The sequence below is a fragment of the Eretmochelys imbricata genome, chromosome 22, assembly GCF_965152235.1.
Source record: "Eretmochelys imbricata isolate rEreImb1 chromosome 22, rEreImb1.hap1, whole genome shotgun sequence".
Taxonomy (NCBI): Eukaryota; Metazoa; Chordata; order Testudines; family Cheloniidae; genus Eretmochelys; species Eretmochelys imbricata.
The window spans coordinates 1,936,959-1,944,265 of NC_135593.1; the positions used below are offsets into that span (position 1 = coordinate 1,936,959).

Sequence of the window (7,307 nt, forward strand, 5' to 3'; positions counted from 1 at the left end):
AGGGTTTACTCTAAATCCATCTAAATAATCTAAATCTGTCCAAATTTTAGTATTAAATCCAAAATCCTCTTAAATATCCCACCAGAAACCAAAACTGGAAACTGCAAACAATTCTTAATTTAAAACCCAAACATTAAGAAAAACTAGTTTTAAAAAAAATAAAACCTAACAAATGCCATAAATTATTAAAAGAGCACGCTACAGCAGGATGATAAAATAAATCAGCCCTACTCTTAAAACCACCTATAAAGCAATTGAATACTTGACTACTCACCAAATCTGTATAAAAATATGCAGAACTACGTCAAACCCGATATTGCATGTCAGATATTCCCATCCAGCAAACATCAACTAAACGCTCCACTTCAACTAAAAAACAAAAACAAAACAACCCAATAAACCAAAACAGTCAGACCGAAAAAAACCTACACAGAAGCGAAATAAACCTGTACCAACATCGGAACAAACAATCTAATTTTCTAATTCTAACTTCTTGTTTCACCCAGGAGGAAAGTGTTTTGCACCCCAGTAACCAGGCTGCTGTGGCTTTTCTTTCATTAAATAAGATTCTTACCAAATATAAATTGCCCTCATAATTGTCTCAGAGCAATTCTAATTGCATCTTTGCACTAATAGACCATGTGCAAGTCCGTCCCCTCAGAGCAGCATCACACTCCTCGCTCCCTAATCAAGGTGACCGCACATCCTGTCAGTGCCAGGCTCTGCTCAGCCAGGCTCTCAACCGCCTGCACTAAACAGGTGGGTCCCAGCCTCAACACTTACTCACATTTCACCCCAATGGCCCCAAACTGCCGCTTTTAATATGCAAATAAGGAGCTGCCACGCTCAGGCCTCTCCCCAGCTCTCCAGGTGGCTGCAGGTGGCGCCGGAGAGCGCCAAGCTCGCTCACTTCCCTTTCTCGCGTCGGCTCAGCCCCGGGTTCAAGGCACCAGCCGGGCGGGATTCCAGCCGCAGAAGGTCCCTTCTCCCCGGGGCTCAGGGAGTGCAGAGCATGGGGCTGCTGTGTGGGGACGGACTTGCACACTTGGGATGTTAGTGCAAAGATGCAATTAGAATTTCTCTTAGACAATTATCAGGGCAATTTATATTTGGTAAAAACCTTATTTAGTGAAAGAAAAGCTGCAGTAGTTTAATTCCTTTTACTGACTTTTCAAAGCCATTAGTGTCATTACTCTTATAACACCTCCTGTGTTTTTATTGTGATGCAGTAAATTGCAGTTTTTAATCCTCAAGGTTTTGTGGGGGTTTTAATAATGTAAGGCTATTATTTGCGATCATATCACTTCATTGCTGCCTAGTGGGTTAGAGTGGAGTGTCACAGAGTCCCCAGGCGATGCTCTGGAGCTGCTCCCTACTAAGCCAGCCAGGACTCTGGGGGAGCCTCCTCTCTGTGAGCAGACTGTCTGCTGGGAAAAAAGCTTTGACCGCCTCAGAGCATTCAGCATCCCCTTCCACACCGTGCGCTTCCCGCAGCGAGTCCGCCTGGACGTGGCTCCTGGGAACACCAGAGGGCCCTGCACCCCAACTCCACAGTCAGCCGTGACTCTCAGACAGCCGGTAAAACAGAAGATTTGTTAGTCAACAGGAACACAGCGTAGGGCAGAACTTGTTAGCACAGAAATCAGTGACTTTCAGCCAAGTCCATCTTGGGGGGAAGGGGAACCCAGAGCCAGGGCTCTGGCCCTCCCCCTGAGCCCCAAGCCAGCGGACACCGACCTGCTTCCAGCTGCCTGGCCCCTGCCCTGCCCGTTGCTCCTCCTCCGTTCTTTGCCTCACTTCCCAGGCCAAGAGTCACCTGGTCGCAGCCCCCTCCTGGGTCTCAGATTATGAAGGGCCGGCCATAGCATTCGAGCAGGCAGCTGGAGCAACCCTTGCAAAAGTCACACATGCTTATTCCCACCACCTAGACATTGGTGCAATACTCAGGGAAACTGAGGCACCCACTGCATTCATGCAAAACAGTAAGACTCCCACAGGCTCACATACAACATAACAAGGGAGAATCCCCACTTTGTCCCATCTCTCCCCCCTTCAAGACCGAACTGAGCAGGGTCACTTTAGCCAGTGACCTGTGGAAGATCAGGCCTCCCTTTTTGGGACAAAGCATCAGCTATAATATTTGCACTCCTCTTAACGTGGGCCACCCCCATCTCATAATCCTGGAAGGACAGACTCCACCTCAGGAGCTTGGCATTGGCCCCTCTAATCTGGTGCAGCCACGGCAGGGTGAATGGTCGGGGTACGCCATGAAGCACCACCCAAATAGATCCGGCTGCAGCCTTTTAAGAGTCCCCTGCATGGCCAGGCACTCCTTCTCTATGGCTGCATAGCCCTGCTCCCAGGGCAGCAGCTTCCTGCTCAGGTACATGATGGGGTGTTTCTCCCCCTTTGCATTGGCCTGCCTCGGCACCACCCACAGCCCTCTGTGTGGGACATTGGTGAAAACCATAAAGGGCTTGTCAAAGTCTGGGTTTCCCAGCACCGGACCCTTGACCAGATCCTCCTTCAGCACACAGAGAGCCCCCTGGCACTGCCTGGTTCAGAACAACTTGTCTGGCTTCCCCTTCTTGCGTATCTCAGGGATGGGAGCTGACAGAGAGCTAAAGTGGAGCATAAGCCTCCAGTAGTGCCCTGCCGTACCAATAAAGGCCTGGGCCAGTTTCTTAGTCTGGGGAGCGGGCCAGTCTCTGATCGCCCCTGCCTTGGCTGGCTCTGGCTTTAGGCAGCCATTCCCCACCCTGTGGCCCAGGTACACCTCTGCCATCCCCACCTTGCACTTCCCAGCTTTTACAGTCAGCCCTGCATCCTGGAGGCTACTCAGCCCTCTCTTCACCTGGGACACCTGGTCCTCCCAGGTCTGCCTAATGGCACAAATATCATCAATGTACTCTAGGGTAAAATTCTGCATCCCCATCAGTAACTGATCCACCTGGCACTGGTAGGCGGTCGGCGCCTTCTTTGAGCCCGAAAGGTAGGACTAGGCACTTGTACAGCCCCAAAGGGGTGACAAAAACAGGTTTCAACCTGGCATCTGGATCCAAAGGCATCTGCCAGTAGCCTTTGGTGAAATCCCTGGTCATGGGGTACCGAGTCCCTCCCAACTTGTCTAGGATCTCATCAGGCCTAGGTATGGGCAGGCACCAGACATGGTGATGGCATTGGGCTTCCAATAGGCCACACAGAATCAGATCGACCCATCTTTCCTGGGGACCAGCACCACGGGAGAGGTCCCCAGGGCTGATGGATGGCTGGATCACCCCTAAAGCCAGTATGTCTCTGATCTCTCCCTCCAGGACTTGGGCTGTGTTCCCTGTTTCTCTGAATGGGGAACACATGACGGGAGGGCTGGCTCCCGTCTCCACCCAGTGGTCAGCTCGGTTAGTGAGCCCAGGCCAGTTGGAAAACAGCTGTGGGTACGAATGCAGCGTCTCTCTGATCCCTGCCTGCTGCACAGGGGTTAGCTGGTCAGAGAGGGGAACTGATTCCAGCAAGGGGCTGGCTCCGGTCTCAGGGAAGAGACTCACCAGGGGATCTTCCTCCTTCTCCCACTGGCCACACACGGCCAGCACCAGCCTCTCCCTGCCCCAGCATGGCTCCATCGTGTTGACCTGGTCCCCTTGGTGGCTGTGAACCCTGTTGGGCAGCTCCACCACATTGTTCGCCTCATTCAGCTGCTTGATGACCCTGTCTCAGGCAGTTTACAGCTCATTCTTCCTCACAGGGATGAGACCCCTCACCTGGTCCCCGGTGCCACAGGCTGAGCGGTTGTACCAGACCTTCTGCCTCCCTTGGGCCCTGACTAGGTTCTCCCTGGCCAGACCTATGAGCTCAGTAAGCTTTTCCCGGAAAGTCAGTACATACTCCACCACTGATTCTCCACTGGGGGCGGCCTTCCCCTCCCATCCGTCCCCGACCAAGTCCAGAGCCACCTTCTGAAAAGACTCCTCTGTGACAGGCAGGTGTCCCAAGGCTGTTTTACCCTTGTTCCAGGCCTTTTGCACATCTGGACAAGGCAGCCCTGGTTGGGAGCTGTCCTGCCCTGGCTGTGGTTCCCCACACTCAGCTGCGGTCTCCGATCCCCCTGGGCTCAGCTGTCCCAGTGAGGGTAGGCAGGGAGCCCGCTGCTTTGCTCACAGCATCAGAGCCAGTGTGAGCCACCACCCAGGTGTGCAGGGGGGCGGGGAGTAACTCTCTGTCCCACTCAGATCCAGGGCTCTGGTTACAGACAGGCAGGTGTCCTGAGCCTAGCAACTCCTCCCCCTGCCAGCCAGGTCATTTGTATTTTCACTGACTCCTTCAGTCTCAGCCAATTGGTTCCCTGGATTCAAATTCAAATCCTCTGCCATTGCAGGAGCAGGGCCTGGGTCCTGTCCCAGAGAGACACAGTCATTCCCCAACAAGACATCACAGCCGATATCTTGAAGAACCCCAAGTACTAGCCAGCCCAACCCCTCCTGTGTCTGCAGAGGGATCAGGGCAGGGCGAGGGGCTTCATCGCCGGGACCTTAACCCAGCTCACACTGCCCCTCAGCATCTGTTGAGGCTGCACCACCCGGGGCCTGACAACAGTTCTCTCTGCCCCAAGATCTTGCCACCCCAGGAATGTCTCCCCATTGACCATCACCTTCCGCTCCCAGGAGAGTCCATGCAAACATATATTCTGGGACCAGGAGTGAGAGCCAGTCTGGCACCCCGCCTATCTGGCTAAACAGCTCTATGGCCTTGGGACCCAGGAAGGGGGCTAGACACCAGAGCCTTTCTGCAGGGCCAGCCTCGTTCCAACTGCCAGCCTTCCCAAAGGCCGTGAGACAGGCATCTATATCTCCCCCCTCCTTAACCGGGGGCAGCAATTTAGTGTCGAGGTTCCCTGTGGTATTGGCACCCCGGGGTCCATCCCCACTCACCCCTGGGCTGGTCCTTCTGCCCCTCAGCTCAGCCATCGCCAGTTCCTGCTGCCTCTGTCTCTTCTTCTGTTCTGCTTCATGCCTTCCCTGTCTCTCATGGTCCTCTGACTCCTTTGATCTCAGCTCCAATTCCATCCATCTCAGATCCACTGACAGGGAACCTGGTGGAGACCCCATGCTGGTCGGGGACATGGGTCTCCAAAACACCCGGCTGCTCCCAGCACCTCTCGCCGCCCCAGCTGGGTCAAGAACCAGTGCAGGCCCTGGAGCTGCCTGGCTGCTCCAAGCAGGGCTTTCCTTACCCATACGCAAACTACACAGCTGCATAGGGCACCAGGAAATTTAGGGCACCAAATTTCCCCAAATTTCCTGGTACCCTATGCAGCTGCATGCTGCTCCAGTGACCAGCCCGATCCCCTAACCTGCTGAGTGGGCCAGGAAAGCTGGCCCTGCCCCTACTCCACCCCAGCCCTGCCTCTTCCCCAAAGCCCCCACCCCTGCTCTGCCGCAGCCCCACCCCCACTCCACCCCTTCCCCTGAGCTACGTCCTGAGAGACTGCAGCAGGAGTCGGGCACGTCCTGCACTTACCAGGCGGTGGGAAGTGGTGTGACCCAGCCCCCTCCTGCCCCCCAAGCCTGCTCTTGCCCCCCCACAGACCTTGGGGGGGTGCTGCAGAGGGCACCACAATGTTTGGGATGGCCCTGGCTCCCAGCCTCTCTTGTGGCCCCAGCTGGGTCAGGAACCAGCTCCTTAGAGCAATCCTCCCCTCCCAACTGAGCAATCAGCTGTGCCTTAGTGAGCTTTTCAATGCCCGGCCCTCTCTCTCTGCACAGCTCTACACTGTCCTTCTTAAGGAGATAGTTATAGGCCATCTCCACGCTGTTCCCAAGTGGTCATGGACTCACCGGCCTGTGCTCTCTCTGCTCCCCATGGTCCCTGGGAGGAACTGCTTTCAGTGCAACAGCCCTTTTCGGGGGTCCACTCTCTCTCGGGGTTAAGCCTGGAACCTCACCTCATAGAGCCTTCAGCACGCCCGTCTCTCACTAATCCCTCTTCATTTTACTGTTCCCCAGTTACTTACTGCAGGATGCTCTGTCCACGGGGTGCAGTATATCCCACCACTGCCACCAGTTGTCACGGAGTCACCGGGGAAATGCTCTGGAACTGCTCCCTATGAAGCCAGTCAGGACTCTGAGGGAGCCTCCTCTCTCTGAGCAGACTGTCTCCAGGGCAAGAAGCTTATACAGCGTCGACCTTCCTGGGTCTGACCTCGGAGCATTCAGGATCCCCTTCAACACTGTGCACTTCCCACAGCAAGTCCTGGGGAAGCCAGAGGGCCCTGCACCCCAACTCCGCAGTCAGACGTGACTCTCAGCCTGCTGGTAAAATAGAAGGTTTATTGGTTGACAGGAACACAGCATAGAACAGAACTTGTTAGCACAGAAATCAGTGACTTTCAGCCAAGTCCTTCTTGCGGGAAGGGCCCTGGTCCTCCCCCTGCACCCCAAGCCAGCCAAGACTGACTTGCTTTCCGCTGCCAGGGCCTGCCCATTGCTCCTCCTCTGGCTTTTGTCCGCTTCCAGGGGCAAGAGTCACCTGGTCACATCCCCCTCTTGGGTCTCAGGTTATGAAGGGCCAGCCATAGCATCCATGCAGGCAGCTGGAGCAACCACTGCAAAAGTCACACACGCTTATTCCTACCACCTAGACATTGGTGCAATACACAGAGAAACTGAGGTACACACAGCATTCACACAAAACAGTAAGACTCCCATAGGCTCACATACAACATAAACAAGGGAAAATTCCCACTATGTCACACCTGCACACAGCCCCCAGGCATCTCCCACTTGCCCCATGGCCATACTGCCCCATGCCCTGCACAAAGCCCCCTCCGGGCATCGCCCACTCACCCTGTGGCCAGGCTGGTTCTCTTTATTTATTGCCCGTTCAGCTATTTTCTCAGGGGATTTGTCAATAAAGTCGTTGCCATTCACTTCAGCCTCTCCAGGAAGTGTCCTTGCAGAGATTTCCCTACACCCCCCCTGAATTTCCCCAACTCCACTCCCCCCTAGTTCTGTGAACTAATTACATACAGTATTGCCAATTTAGTGATTGTTTGGACAGTTGAATTGAAATTGAAACATTAATACACACTTTAAAAGCATATAAAGTGTGTGATAAAATACTTGTATCTGAAAAAATATAATAGATTTGAAAAGTATGAACATAGACTAGCTTCCTTATACAGCTTTTGTTCTTACGACCATGTCAGTTCATTCATGTCGGTGATGTTGGCCAACCTAATAAGTTCAAATGATGATTTGTAAGCAAAGTCTAAATGAGCTCTCTCTGACAGCTAGTGATGAGCTGCGGACTGG

At 53.7% G+C, this 7,307-nt stretch overlaps 1 long non-coding RNA gene across 1 annotated transcript; it reads right to left on the minus strand.

Moving 5' to 3' along the window:
• Nucleotides 1–308: 308 nt before the first annotated feature.
• On the minus strand, nt 309–6,285 carry LOC144278534 (uncharacterized). Its single transcript, XR_013348604.1, has 3 exons — nt 6,008–6,285; nt 4,926–5,086; nt 309–369 (listed from the first exon to the last, which is right to left on the minus strand). It is a non-coding gene; the product is annotated as an uncharacterized LOC144278534 (long non-coding RNA).
• Between the last annotated feature and the right edge of the window lie 1,022 nt (nt 6,286–7,307).